The sequence below is a fragment of the Muntiacus reevesi genome, chromosome 16, assembly GCF_963930625.1.
Source record: "Muntiacus reevesi chromosome 16, mMunRee1.1, whole genome shotgun sequence".
Taxonomy (NCBI): domain Eukaryota; kingdom Metazoa; phylum Chordata; class Mammalia; order Artiodactyla; family Cervidae; genus Muntiacus; species Muntiacus reevesi.
This window is the reverse complement of record NC_089264.1, coordinates 1471723-1484489: the sequence shown is the minus strand read 5'-3', so window position 1 is coordinate 1484489 and position 12767 is coordinate 1471723.

The window sequence follows — 12767 nt, the reverse complement described above, 5'->3', positions numbered from 1 at the left end:
TTGAAATACTTTTCAAAGAGAAAAGTCTACCTATATTTCTACCACCCTAAAAATTAACACATAACTAGCAAAGACATATAAATTTTATAGCAATATAAGACTACTTAGATATCTAGAACTTAAAAAGACATTTTTGTAGTTTTTAAGGTAACACGAGCTAGGACAAATAAATTGAGCAAAAAATGAATGAATACTTCATTCCCTTTTATTCAACTCTGTTCAGAAATGGACTAACATAGAAGGATAAACTCCTACCATTCACACCATATCTTTCAAACACTCATAACTTTCAATAGTTTTTAGAGTGTATATACTATACAGTGTTTTCCCCACAGGCTTCATATATTTGTTTTTTGCTAATGCATCATCTATTTGTGAGGCACCCTCCTTCCTGCCACCATCACACACAAACACAATCACACACACACACAGATGCACACACACACTTCATTCTACAATATCTGAAATATTTTGTAACAGCCGCTCATATCTGGCACAACTGCTCAACCACATCACACTTCTTCTTTCAAGATGCCAATAGCACCTTGAAATTTGTCAGACTTCTCCCAACAACAAGGGCCTTGAGCACAGTACATCTGTCCTTCTCCTAGAAGACTCTTTCGTCCTCTTCCTGCCTGATTAATTCATACTCACCCTTTTGCTGTGAGCTCAAATGTCCTGGCCCCCAGAAGCCTTGCCTAGACCTTCCCTCTAAGCTGAACTAAGTCAAAGTCCCCAGGTACAGGCTTTCTCATCAGTGTGGAGCTGTCCTTCAATATATTCACTCTCCCAGATGTGTATCTGCTTGGGTGAATGTTTAATTCCTTTCACAAAATAAAACTCTCTGAAGAGGCAGGAATCATGGCACATTTTTCAACCATTATATTGTCAGGGCCTAGCTGAGTACAAGCTATGAAGTAGATGACCAGTAAATATATATTAAAGGGAAGTAGAAAAGAAGGGGGGGGGGGGAAGGAAGGGAAATTAATCATTAAGTAAACAGATGACTTCATAGGACTCCATTTGGTGATCTAAAAATTATGACTTTGTAAATAAAATACCTTTGAGAAACACTTTTATCTTCTTCCGTATCACTTTCTCTTATTAATGGATGTGGCTTATGGGCTTCCCTGATAGCTCAGTTGGTAAAGAATCTGCCTGCAATGCAGGAGTGAAGGGAAGTGAAGTGAAAGTCATTTCAGTTGTGTCTGACTCTTTGTGACACCATGGACTATACAGTTCATGGAATTCTCCAGGCCAGAATACTGGAGTGGGTGGCCTTTCCCTTCTCCAGGGGAATCTTCCCAACCCAAGTCTCCCACATTGCAGGCGGATTCTTTACCAGTTGAGCCACAAGACCCTCCTTCAATTCCTGGGTCAGGAAGATTTGCTGGAGAAGAAATAGACTACCCAATCCAGTATTCTTGGGCTTCCCTTGTGGCTCAGCTGGTAAAGAATCCGCCTGCAATGTGGGAGACCTGGGTTGGGGAGATTCCCTGGAGAAGGGAAAGGCTACCCACTCTAGTATTCTGGCCTGGAAAATTCCAAGTCCATGGGGTGGCAAAGAGTCAGACATGACTGAGTGATTTTCACTTCACTTCACTTAGGCTTTAACCCTGATTCTTTTTTTCATTTTCCTGTAGAGAAGAAAAGTCAACTTATCACATACTTTAGGCTAAGCTTCCTTCAAAAGCAGTGTCTGAAATAAAAACTAATGTGTATATTGTAGATGGTGATCCCAGAAAATAAGAATGAAACACCAGGTAAAGTGAAACAGGCAAATAAAATCCAGTACAGGTGTTTGGATTCAGATCATGATCATGGCCACCTGAAGTTCCAACTACCTGGACCTTCTGAGGCCCCATAGAAAGCCTCTCAGAACTGCCCGCTCAGTCCCATGCCTCCCGCTTCTAGGCTGCACTTCCAGGGGCAGAGGGAAGACACGATGGTAAGTCACAGAGGAGAAAGTGAAAAGTACGTAGCAGAAGCTCAATGTGAGAAAACAATACAACTGAGTCACAGCTTGGCTACAGTGCTCGCTATAGTCACAGACAGAAGCAGAGTGAGACAAAGTGTATCAGGCAGGGACTAAGGTGAAGCATGCGATATGCCTGTAAGAACCAAATCACTGATCATCAGAGTGTCAGCCCCTAAGAGTGAGCAAGTACTGACGCACCACTCCCGCCAGCATCACTCAATTTACTAAAGGACTTCAGGACCCTGAACTGAAGGCAGCGAAAAGTCCATTCCCAGCAATCTCCAATTTCCACCTAATAGAATTGGATTCTCCAATTTCTACACAAAAGTCAGTGGTTTCTCATATGTTATAATCACTTAGAAATATCATTACCTATTTTAGTTCACTTTGAGTATCCATCCATTCATAAACAGATTTAACAAAATTTCTAGGCTAATACATTTAAGTAGAGTTAATTTAGGTCATGCTTTAAGTATACTGTTAAAGACGTCATTTTGAAACCAACGGACATCATTTGTAACATTTCTTCTGGAGGAAATATATTCTGAGTGTCAACCATATAACAAAGAGAACAAAAATTAATGCACTATTAACTTGTTAACTCTATTATATGCATAAGTCTGTATCTTCCTGTTCCAAAGTAACAATCTGAAAAACAAAGGACAGTTGTTTCTACAAAGAGGGTGGCTCTAGACTTCCTACATTATTCACTCTTTTTTATTTTATTTATTTGGTTTTGGTCACATGGCATATTGGTTTCCCTACCAGAAATGGAAACAGGTCCCTGCAGTGCTGCAGTGGTAACAGTTAGTCCTCACCACTGGGCTGCCAGGGAGTTCCCTATTTACTCCTCATATGTAGAACTTCTGTGAATTAGGATGATTCCTAAATCACGGGATGCTTATGTTCCGTGCTTTTTTAAGGAGTGTCTTTTTAATACACACATGTGTATGTGTTGTATCACCCCTAAGAACAATTTTACCAGTTTATTGTGTTTATTTACCATGAATGTAAAATTACTACCTATTTGAACTACTGGATTCCACTGTTGTGAAATTCTACCTCAAAAAGGAAATAAAGAGTTTCCAAGTCATATTGTACATAATAAAACTACATAGTATTGTAGAAGCTGACCTCTTTTAATAACACCATTGTTTTTTTTAATCAAATGGGTTCAGAGTTAGCTCTATTACCTGAAAGTGAAAGTTGCTCAGTCATCTCTGACTCTTTGCAAGCCCATGGACTGTAGCCCTACAGGCTCCTCTGTCCATGGAATTCTCCAGGCAAGAATACTGGAATGGATAGTCTTTCCTTTCTCCAGAGGCTCTTCCCAACCAGGGAACAAATCCAGGTCTCCCACATTGCAGGTGAATTCATTAGCATCTGAGTCACTAGGGAGAATCTGACCTCTTTTTGTAACAACACTTTTTAAAATCAAATGGGTTCAGTGTTAGCTCTATTGCTTAGGAGCCTATAAATTGAGATTACTGAGATTACTTACTTCAGCTTTATCACCAAGTAATTATCTTACATATCTACACACCTGTTTTTGTAATCAGTGAAAAGTAATGACCCAATACACCTGACAGTTATGGTGGAGTAACTGACATTGACCAATATTACCACCTGGAACAAGAAGAAAAGTCAGAAAACAAATCTGTTAAAATCTGTTGAAGAGCTTCTGAAGAAGCCAAGGCTAGAGGCTTCAAGACTCCAAATAAAGGAGGCATGCAGAGGTAAACTGAACTGTTGAAGGAGCTCTTCTCCCCTGAAACAGAGAATGGGGGCATTTGCCAACCTAAACACACAGCAAGAGGTTGAGAATATGGGCTTTGCCTGAGCAAAGGATTCCTGATTCAGGGTAGAGAATCCAGGGGGGGAAATGGCTTCTGGGGTGAAAGATAAAAGATTAAATTTAGAATGGGCTGAAATTCCAGGAAGAAATGAATGATAAAGTACCAGACTGGCATATGCCTGGTTTTACCCACATGATATTTGCTCATATAAAGCTGTGCATATGACTGGAGGCTAAGAAGCTAACGAGAAAGCATCTGAAAAGAAGAGCAGGATTCTCAGAGGTCTTGCTCTGAGTAACTGTGTTTAGTATTTGTGAATGCACTGGTGGAAGGCTCTGGATGTCTATTCCTTGGGTACCCCTGCCTGGGATGAAGTCCATCTACACTGGAGCCAGCTCCATCATCAATTGGATTGCAATGACTGTCCACCTCTCCATTTTCTCTGTCCCTAGCATGTTACAGGGCTTCCCTTGTGGCTCAGATGGTAAAGCGTCTGCCTACACTGCGGGAGACCTGGGTTCAAACCCTGGGTGGGGAAGATCCTCTGGAGAAGGAAATGGCAACCCACTCCAGTACTCTTGCCTGGAAAATCCCATGAACAGAGGAGCCTGGTAGGCTACAGCCCATGGGGTTGCAAAGGGTCAGACACGATTGAATGACTTCACTTCACTTCCATTTTATCTACTTAGCAGAAGAAATGTTGGCAACTCTTCAGTCTTGGATGAATTGTCTGGAGATGCAAAAAATTTTACACACAATTACTAAAATTGAAAGTAAAGAGATGCTGGAAACAAGCTCACAATAATCCAGTTATTGGCATTAGCAGTTATTGGAATTAGAAAAAATAAATAAATAATTTTAATTAGTATGTGCAGAATAATGAAAAGATAGAGAAAATAAGTTGGTATTCATAGAAAAGATTGAAATATACATTTGAAAACTCAAAAACTACACTAATTAGAGTAGAAACCCATAGATAAGTTCAATAGTTTAAAGGGCATGGTGTAGGTGTAGGAAAAGATTAGAAGAAAAAGTCAAAGGAAATTTTCCAAATAAGCATTGAGTAGAAAATAGTCGAATATATAAAACAGCCACATTGGGCACAGTGAAACCATGTATTAAAAATATACTTGAGATCTCAGGAAAAGAAAGAAAATGGAGTACAGTGTCAAGAATTCACTATGAATTTTATCTGATGAAAGAGGTCTATCCACAAATGCAAAAAGCTCTGCAAACTTAAAAGAAGTTAAATCAAAAGAAAATCATACCCAGCAACATCATAGTAAATGTGAGAAAAAAAGACAAATGGAAATTTTAAAATCAGTCAGAGGCAAAGACACAGTATCTTTAAAGCAACAAGACTGACAAATCTGATGGACTCCAGAATCAAAGAATAGCAAGGTTAAGTGTTGAAAGAAAATAACTGCCAAATAAAAATTTTATACCCAACTTAAGTATTTTTAAAAATAAAGGCTAAATAAAAATATTTTCTGAAACACAAAAAATAAGAGAATTTGTTACCAGTATAGTTGACAACTTTATAAAAATCTACTTAAAAATTTTTATGAAGAGTACAATAAGTGAATTGTCAAGAATGCTTTGAATTAAAAATACCAGATATTTAAAAAAAAATCACTAACTAAATTTTTATATAAATTTACTTCTTTAACTGAAAATACCTCAAGTTTAAAAGTTAACTAATACATAATCTTTAGTTCTTCTTCTATTTTTAAAATCATATTTGCACATTAACTCATTTACTATATAGCACTTCCTGTGAGAAATACAGGGCAGATGCTGTCATCTTTATTTTATGTAAGAGGAAATTGTTAGGAGATTCAGAGACTCATCCTCTATTCGATAACAAAGTTAAAGCTAGAAAACATTTTTCTTATCTGGTCCTCAACATTCTTACACTGGGAAGTACAAATGAATTAATAGTATCAAAAGGGTCCACTAAGATGCAAAATGTATCCAATATATAACAAAGGAAAAATTTTGGCTTCTGAGGATTTTTTTTCAATTTCTTAAAAAATTATTTTTAAAAACCACATTAACAAAATTATCTTCTCTTATAAACAACATTGTTGTTGTTTTTTAGTTGTTGAAAGAGTTATATGTGACTCTTTTCCAACCTCATAGACTGTAGCCCGCCAGGCTCTTCTATCCACAGGATTTCCCAGGCAAGAATATTAGAGTGGGCTGCCATTTCCTTTCCTGGGGGATCTTCTCAACCCAGGGATTGCACCAATGTCTCCTACATTGGCAGGGAGTTTCTTTACCACTGAGCCACCTAGGAAGTTCCAAATATCATCACACTCCTGAATATTTTCAACAATTCCACAACTTTTGGTTTTCACTCTTAAATTATAATTCCAGAGAGGGCTAAAATGCAAAAACCTTTCAGCCATAAAGCTTTTAGTGATCAATTTCAATACCCAAGTCATGATGTTTTATGATTTATAAAGCATCCTTAACATAGAATTTGAATTGCACCACAGAAAACACCATAACTTCTGAATGGATTCAAGATTTAATTTAGCTCAAGGAAAGTGAAGAGAGTTTTACTGTGTTACTGAAATCCTACATTATCTGTTCATATCAAGCAACTGAAATAACAAACCACGAGGCCACCAAATACTATAGACTTATTCCTCATATGTTATTTTTTCTCAGGAATCTCCCAGTCTTCTGACATAATGTTCTTTTCCATGACCCTGAAACATCACTGCTACCTACTCGTGGCAATACAGTATAGCTCTGCTTGTGTCTTACAACTTCCTCTTCTTCCCCTAATCTTTCCAAATTCAGAGTCCTGTGTAATAAAATAGTTTCAAGTATTTGTGAAACATATTAAAGGACATTATGAGAATATTACTTCATATGTTTAAAATCTATGTTGTACTGCCTATCAAATACATTAAATAATATTGATTTATGAGATGCTTACACTTTCTGAAGACTTTCCTCACATATTGTATCTTATGTGTAGTAAAGCATCAGAACATTTTTACCTTCTTGGATAAATATTTTTGACATAAAAGATTTCAGACCTAAAAGTATAACCTGTTATCTTAATGTACATCTTCATTTATCGTATAAAGGGAGAGGGGTAAAATATCTTATTGTTAAAGGAAATATCATTTGCCAAATACCATACACCTCCTGCTTATCACTGCTCGCTGACTGTCAGATTGGGATTATACACTTTACATAAATGTATATTATTTTGTCTGGTACATGACATCATGTGAGCACATCAGAAGACTGGTCATTCACTGGGCTAGTTTCAAACAGATTCTGGTATTATTGTATTTCAGGAGAACAGCTGATGTGAGAAGCGGGCTCTTTAAGAACTTTCATGGAAAGTTCCTTAAGCTTTACTATAAACAGATGAGTACAATAAAGTTAGAAATAAAACTTTTGAAGAAACTGGTGGAGCCCTTTCTGATAAGAAGTCAGAAAACAAATAATGAAGTAAAAATTATTTCTGAATCAACGGGAGAAAATGTTGCTTCCAAACCCAGAAGTTCAGGATAAAGATAGCTTTTCTGTTTATATCGCTGGTCTCTCAACATAACCATCAAATATTTAACTATGTCCTCCCCAGAAGGAGAGACAAGCATGCAAAAGCTACAATGAACAAAAACTGATATACCATCCTCGGAAGCCCATCTTCCTCCCTCCCACCGTTTAGAACCTGCCTATGGTCTCAACCAGTTCCAGCTCCTTTTTCACTTCCGAAGCATTTCTTATTCATATATATATTATTATATTATATATTATATATATATATATATATATATAAAATCAAGTCTGTTCTGAAAAGACCTTATGTTTCTCAGAAGAGCATGCACTGATCAACAAAATATACTTTGACACTTCTAGTTTGGAAAAGCTTATTTAGGAACACCTGTCCAGAGAAAAATCAGCAAATCTTTTTATAATACAAAGAAAAGAAAATGACCTCCGAATTTCTTATACTCTCCTATTACGTTAGATGTTGGAATATCAAATGTGTATACCAAGAATCTCGTTACTATTGAGAGATCATTTATCATCATTAAATTCATGAATATGAACTCTTAAAATTTTAAATATTTTCAGACGCCAATGGCAGTATATGGAACTCCAAAATAAAGTAACTGAACCCAAAGTAGCAAACTTTATCGTCTTTCACCTTTTTCACAAAGTGAAATAAACTGACATTAAAATCAAATATTCCAATAGGTATCGCTACTTTGTCATCTGAAAATTTGACCCTTCCTAAACAGAAATTCACTAGTAAAATGTGCGTGGAACACACACAGCGAGCAGGCGTGGGCGTGGGCACTGTGGCTTCCAGCTTTCAAAGGCAGCCCAACTTTAAACTAAGCGACTTGAGAAGCCAGGGACTTTTCTAAACTAAGGGACTTTTCTGCCAGCCCACAAAGCTCTGTACTAGGACAGATGCTGACTTCAAAAATATTTAGCTAGCAAACCTCTTCCGGAACTACTGAAAAACAAAAGGGATTGCCAGGTAAACGTGGATCTCGCTAATGATATACTGGATATGCCTCCCTAACTCCATCCACTTGCCACAAAGATTCCTCAACAGAATAGCGCTTCGGAAACAAGCAAAAAAAAAAAAAAACAAGTGAGCACCCCTAAGTTTGCTCTTTCACTCTTACCAGTTGGGGACAGAATTTGGGCGTCTTTCTGCCTCGATTGGTCACTTCACCTCCTGGAGCTTAAGAAACTCGCTCTACAGAACTGCGATTCTCACCTGCGCGCCCAAGACCCTTCTGGGGTCTCAGTCCCGCCCTTGGAAAGAACGCCAGCACCCCTCTACGCGGGCGGAGCCGGGACCCGCTCTCCCCTGGACAGTCGCCGAGAACACCCGCGGGGCTGAGCGCCCCGGCGCAAACGGGAAACAAAGGCTGCGCTCCGCAACCAGCTGCGCGCGCCTCCCCGGGGAATCGGTGCCCGAGACCCTCAAGCCCACACTCGAGCCCGTCGAAGGACTGCCATCGATTCAGCGCTGTCTGAGCCGCGCCTTCCGGCCCTAACGCGAGGGTGGTGTCGGCATCTGCTGCGCACCGGGGCCCCACCAGAAAGGGCTGGCGCGCAGGGAGAGCGCCGGCGGACGGGCGGGGGCCGCCCAGGCAGCCGCCGACGAGGTGGGTCCCAGCACCGGCGCAAACGCAGACCCTGAGCTCTCGTGCAGACCCACCGGGCAAGGGCATCTGCTGCCTGCGCTGCTGGGCTGACGGCACGCCGAGCCTTGCTCGGGTGGAAGACCCAGGCTCTGGGACCGCGAACTGAAGAGCTACGGGCTCGCAGCGGCGCTCCGTGGTCACTCACCGGCGAAGGGCGAAGCTGCTCAGGCGGCCGCCGGGCTGCGCACAACGCGCATCCTCCCATCCTTTGTCAGTAACCGGCGGAGCGCTCCTCCCGGGCTGGCAGAAGGACGGCTGGCGGCAGGCAACGGCTCCGGCGCGGCTTCCCAGCCTTTCCCCTCCCCTCCTCCCTCCCCTTCTCCGTCCCCCTTGTGGAGCCGGCACTCACTAGCTCCCATGATGTCATCTGGTGAAAATCTGCCATGCTCGAAGACCGGATAACCCGGCGCGCGCGCGGGGACGCAGCGCGGGCGGAGGCGGCTGGGAACTGCAGACGCGCCCAGAGTCGGCCCGCCCAGGATCGCGGGCGTCACGGACAGCACCGGGAGGGTCTGCCAAAAGGTGGCTCCGAGGGTACGTGCAAGCAGGGTGAGCCTAGAGACCAGGAGGGAAACTGCGGCTTCTGCTGCAAAGGTTTCTGTCTTGGTGTTTAGACTGACTGTAGATGTTGAGGGTGAAAAAGTTTTTTGGCTTCTCAGCAGCTCATGCGCCCCAGAACACTGATGGACACCTTTGCTGCAGCCTGAAGACTGACCAGAATCCTTGGGATTTTCGAGTCCTAACCTCGGTGTGAAAGTTTAGTATGCCTGGCTGTTGGCAGCCTCAGTGACAAGCAGCTAAAGGATGAAGAAAGGCGTGCACTGTTTATGGGAGAAAGAATCTGAAACAAAGCATTGGGAAACAGTTGGGGTCGCGATGACCCAGGAAACTAACACGGAAAAGACCTTGGCTCCCAAAGGAGAAGTCAATAACAGAGATTCACCCGTGACCTTAGTTCGTTGCTCCTTGTCTCCCCACCAAATACTGTTGGACACTCTAGAGGTGTCTTCCTCGTGACCTCCCAAGGACTGCCTTAGCTGATAAAACCATTTAAATCGAAGAGGCTCATTAAGAGTCATAAAAGATGTAATGTCAATCCTTTTTGGTTAATATTCTCTATAATGTCAATTGAGATTTCATTAAAGAAATAGGAAAACAGCTTCGGTTTTGAATTCCCGTGTATGAATGGACATGCACGCAAACACACCTGAGACCAAGCCCTACATCAAACATGTTAAAAACTCTCAATATTCAGAACAGGTGATAGGCTGTGTTGTTATCTCTTGAGGCTCCCAAGATTACCTACTATTCTCATCCTTTTTAGAAGCTAAAATTGCGAAGGAGATGACCACCAACAGTCAATACTAGGGAGATAGGCTGTCCTGGGTGTGCCTGGGCAAGAACATGGGACTCTGCCAGCAGATCTGTCCACCATCATCCTTTAGAAAGAGAGAGTAGAAACAGCACTTACTGGAAGTATAAGTAAAATGAGGAATTCCTTAATCTTTGTAAATACAAGGAGGAGGACTCACTGTTATAACCTGATATCTATTTGCTGCATTAAACAGGTGTTAACTGTTATGCATTATGAAACTGTGGAGTCCACTGGGGAAGCTCATAGAAAAAGTTAATAAATTGTGAGAATTGGTATCAGAAATTATTTTTAAAAATAAAATATCAAAAAGGTCATGATGCACATACCATGTAAATAATATAGGAAATCTGTGTGTTAACTTACATTTGTTACTTAAAACTAAAATATTTGGGGTATCATGGATATATATATATATATATATATATATATATATATATATATATATGTAAGACCAGATGATCAACATCAAAATCAGATTGATTATATTCTTTGCAGCCAAAGATGGAGAAGCTCTATATAGTCAGCAAAAACAAGACCAGGAGCGGACTGTGGCTCAGATCATGAACTCCTCATTGCCAAATTCAGACTTAAACTGAAGAAAGTAGGGAAAATTGCTAGACCATTCAGGTATGACCTAAATCAAATCCCTTATGACTATACAGTGGAAGTGAGAAATAGATTTAAGGGAGTAGATCTGATAGACAGAGAGCCTGATGAACTATGGACGGAGGTTCGTGACATTGTACAGGAGACAGGGATCAAGACCATCCCCATGGAAAAGAAATGCAAAAAAGGCAAAATGGTTGTCTGAGGAGGCCTTACAAATAGCTGTGAAAAGAAGGGAAGTGAAAAGCAAAGGAGAAAAGGAAAGATATTCCCATTTGAATGGAGAGTTTCAAAGAATAGCAAGGAGAGATAAGAAAGCCTTCCTCAGCAATCAATGCAAATAAATAGAGGAAAACAACAGAATGGGAAAGACTAGAGATCTCTTCAAGAAAATTAGAGATACCAAGGGAACATATCATGAAAAGATGGGCTCAATAAAGGACAGATGGTATGGACCTAACAGAAGCAGAAGATATTAAGAAGAGGTGACAAGAATACACAGAAAAACTGTACAAAAAAGATCTTCACAACCCAGATAATCATGATGGTGTGATCACTGACCTAGAGCCAGACGTCCTGGAATGTAAAGTCAGGTGGGCCTTAGAAAGCATCACTATGAACAAAGCTAGTGGAGGTGATGGAATTCCAGTTGAGCTATTTCAAATCCTGAAAGATGATGATGTGAAAGTGCTGCAGTCAATATGCCAGCAAATTTGGAAAACTCAGCAATGGCCACAGAACTGGAAAAGGTCAGTTTTCATTCCAATCCCAAAGAATGCTCAAACTACCACACAATTGCACTCATCTCACACTCTAGTAAAGTAATGCTCAAAATTCTCCAAGCCAGGCTTCAGCAATACTTGAACTGTGAACTTCCAGATGTTCAAGCTGGTTTTAGAAAAGGCAGAGGAACCAGAGGTCAAATTGCCAACATCCGCTGGATCATCGAAAAAGCAAAAGAGTTCCAGACAAACATCTATTTCTGTTTTATTGACTACCCCAAAGCCTTTGATTCTGTGGATCACAATAAACTGTGGAAAATTCTGAAAGAGATGGGAATACCAGTCCAACTAACCTGCCTCTTGAGAAACCTGTATGTAGGTCAGGAAGCAACAGTTAGAACTGGACATGGGACAACAGACTGGTTCCAAATAGGAAAAGGAGTACATCAAGGCTGTATATTGTCACCCTGCTTATTTAACTTATATGCAGAGTACATCATGAGAAATGCTGGGCTGGAAGAAGCACAAGCTGGAATCAAGATAGAAGGGAGAAATATCAATAACCTCAGATATGCAGATGATACCACCCTTATGGCAGAGAGTGAAGGGAACTAAAATGTCTCTTGATGAAAGTGAAGGAAGAGAGTTAAAAAGTTGGCTTAAAGCTTAGCATTCAGAAAACTAAGCTCATGGCTTCTGGTCCCATCACTTCATGGCAAATAGATGGGGAGACAGTGGAAACAGTGTCAGACTTTTATTTTTTTGGTCTCCAAAATCACTGCAGGTGGTGACTGCAGCCATGAAATTAAAAGACGCTTACTCCTTGGAAGGATAGTTATAACCAACCTAGACAGTATATTAAAAAGCAGAGACATTACTTTGCCAACAAAGGTCCATCTGGTCAAGGCTATGGTTTTTCCAGGGGTCATGTATGGATGTGAGAGTTGGACTGTGAAGAAAGCTGAGCACAGAAGAATTGATGCTTTTGAACTGTGGTGTTGGAGAAGACTCTTAAGGGTCCCTTGGACTGCAAGGTGATCCAACCAGTCCATCCTAAAGGAGATCAGTCCTGGGTGTTCATTGGAAGGACTG